At 32.8% G+C, this 3,194-nt stretch overlaps 1 pseudogene; it reads left to right on the forward strand.

Annotated features, from left to right (window-relative positions):
• The first annotated feature begins 1,692 nt into the window (after positions 1-1,692).
• Positions 1,693-2,597, forward strand: LOC118755479 (annotated as a pseudogene).
• Positions 2,598-3,194: the final 597 nt, after the last annotated feature.

Raw genomic sequence — 3,194 nt, forward strand, 5'->3', positions numbered from 1 at the left:
ATGCATATGCCTACATCGATCTTATATGTCAAAGCAAAGCGAAGAAAGTTGTATGTGAATCAGCCTTTAGTGTTCCAAAACTTTTTTGAGGGGAAACAAACTTCCTACAGTTTATCATTTACATTTTTTCTGTAGATCTTGCTATTGACGAAGATACCGTAAAATCCCTCTGAGCTGTGGAATTTTGAAGAAAAAAATCAAAGTTCACGTGTATTTTAAACGGGAAATCTTTACACGCCTTGGTCGAGGACTTAATTAAGGGCTAAAATTTTCAGGGAACTTTTTTAGGCATTTCCTACAAAATTTCGAGGTGGTGTGAAGAAATAGTCGCCAAAAAATCACCATAATATACATTCATATGTAGGTGAATCTTTTTTGGGATAACTTAACGTCGTTTAGCTCAAATATACTTTATGAACAGAGCAGGTTACTTCATTCTCCTACGAATATTTTTGCTGCATTTCTTTATTCATTCTGAACGTTTGGAATAAACTTTTTTGTTTATTTATTCCTTAGAACGTTCCTGATGATATGTTGACGCATGATGCAATAATACAAGATGTTATCAGTTGGCAACTTCTCGCTCTAATTCCGCCATATTGACTGCCTTACGTGAAACAGTGTTACTTCTTTAACTATTCTTTGCCCATTAATATAGTGGAATTTTTTTTTTTGCTCAGTATACTCACCTTTTTTCTTAAAAAGATATTTTATCGTATTTTATTTTATTTCATATCGAATATACCATAAAAAGCAAATTTTGTTTAGGAGAAAATGTGAAATTTTTTTATTTTTCTCCCATATGGGGATTCATTTCTTCCCGTTTTTCTTCTCATTCTACTGAGCTAAGGCAGTGTCAAATCAAGCTGTCACAACTGATACCACCTTGTATTATTGCATCATGATGTTGACGTATGTTTCAAACGCATTCTGTTTATTCCGGCTGTGAAATGGGATTATCCGGAAAGTATAAAGAAACGCAGCCTTTGTTTTTGTCTGTGAGCTGCTGTTTAACCGGCACTGATGTACAGAATTTTCGCGTCACTATGCGCTCCGTTTGGCGACCGAACAGTGTTACGCTTGCCATCTTTGTATTTTTTTTTAACTTTACCCCGAAAAAAATGTTTAACTTCCCAGAATTAAAAAATAAGTGTACCATCCATTTTTTTATTGCATCGTTTTAGAAAAAAATCATTTAAATCAGTTCAGTATTCTTTGAACTCACTCGTGACAAACATTTTCCATATAGTTTTGTAGAAATAGTATAGACATTGTTTAATAACGGTATAGAATTTCCTTCAGCTAAACGAAGTTGACACATTCAGTTTTGACTTATTTCTGGAGTTCTGTTAAATTTTGAGCTGTTTTATTGGTATGTTTTACACTTCTCCGCAAAAAGACTAAAAAGGCCCGTCTATTTAGGAGTTAGGAGGGATAAAATGTTTTTTACATAGAACAGCTGAGCACGTCATGTATCTAAATGTAAGTACCGCATTCTTTCCTAAGCCGATTTACAAAAGGATGTCCAAAAGGGAGTAAACTTTGACTGCCTTAACCTTATAATTTGTTGTTTTTGTACGGTGTTATTGTCGTTAGTATTAGTATTATTACTATACTGCTATTAATATTTTTCTTATTATTTTATTTCAAGTATCTTAACATTTACATACATATATGCATTAACATATTTCATATTCAGAAGAAGTTTGTTATAAGCGCTGGAAAAAATTACGAGATCGTTTTGCCCGCGAGTGTCGCCACCAGAAACTGTATCCAGAACGACCTGTAACATGGATATACTTTGAAAATTTATCTTTTCTCGAAGAGCATTACAGAAAAGGGTAAACGTACCTAAATACTTTTAAAACATCAACATTTTTTAATGGTCTCGAAATTGTTTAGTATTCCTTTACCAGTCGAAACCATCAGGCGACAAAATAGAGCGAAAGCTACTGTAACAACAGCAGAAGATGCTCTATGCGAAGATAGTCTTTTCCTGTATGTCAAAGATGAACAACAGTCGCATGAACAGAATTTAAATTATATAGACCCTGAATTTAGTGAATTGAACTCAGCTTCGTTAGACGAGCTTATTATTATGAGAAATAGTAGCAATCAAAACGAAGAAAAAGAGGCTGAAGATTCGAGGAACGATATGAAATCGTTGCCTGCATTTACACCACTAACAAGCCGCCTGCAAAACGTTAATGAAACAAATGATGAAGAACCAGAGCAACAACTTACGACTGTAATATCGGGAATTCAACATATTTTACAACAGCCAAAGGATTATCTTAAATCATTGCAGAAGCAAAACGAAGAACTCTAACAAAAATTTCAATCTAAGGAATTACCTTCATTGAATTCGCAAGTAAGCATGCTTCAGAAAGTGCACATACTACTCGACGGCTTAACAGATACGCATCGAACATTCGCTGAGCGTCGAATAATACAATTTCTTTGTGAATGTCAAATAAAGATATTAAACGAAGAAAACGTAGGCGATGTATGCTATACGCAAGAGTTTTAAGCGTAATTCAATTACACAAATTTACAGAAAAACCTGCGACATTTTTATTCTAATGCAGAATTGTCCGCTGAATCCGTATACAAAATGTATATATCTACATAAATATATAAAAGTGGAACAATTTTTAAATAAAGTCAAATTTCGGTTTTTTTAAAGTACACTTGAATTTTTTTCTTAATTTTAACGAAATTTCGAAAAAAAATTGCAGATAAACATCAGCATGACATAATTTTTTAAGTAAGTTTGGGGGTTCAAACCCCCCGTTGGAGGAAAATATGCATACAAATTTTAGTTTAAGATAATAATTTATTCGTTAATTTTGAGCTCCAGGCCGGTTATTAAATAAAACAAAGATTTTGGTAGTTTTATTTATTACATTTATTGATGTCGATATTTCGCCTTCAACTCGATCGAGTCGATTGGAAAAATTCAATAATTCCTAAAGATGCCTTCAGATTGAAGGCGAAATATCGACATCAATAAATGTAATAAATAAAACTACCAAAATCTAATTTTATTTAATAACCAGCCTGGAGCTCAAAATTACCGAATAAATTATAATAAAACGGCCAAAATCAAAAAATTAAGATAATAATGTTAAGAAATACTTTTTGATCTCAACATTATTGAGCTTGAGGCCATTTCTAATGGTTCATATCCCAGT

This window comes from Rhagoletis pomonella, unplaced genomic scaffold, assembly GCF_013731165.1.
Source record: "Rhagoletis pomonella isolate Grant_MI unplaced genomic scaffold, Rhpom_1.0 Rhpom_scaffold_06377, whole genome shotgun sequence".
Taxonomy (NCBI): domain Eukaryota; kingdom Metazoa; phylum Arthropoda; class Insecta; order Diptera; family Tephritidae; genus Rhagoletis; species Rhagoletis pomonella.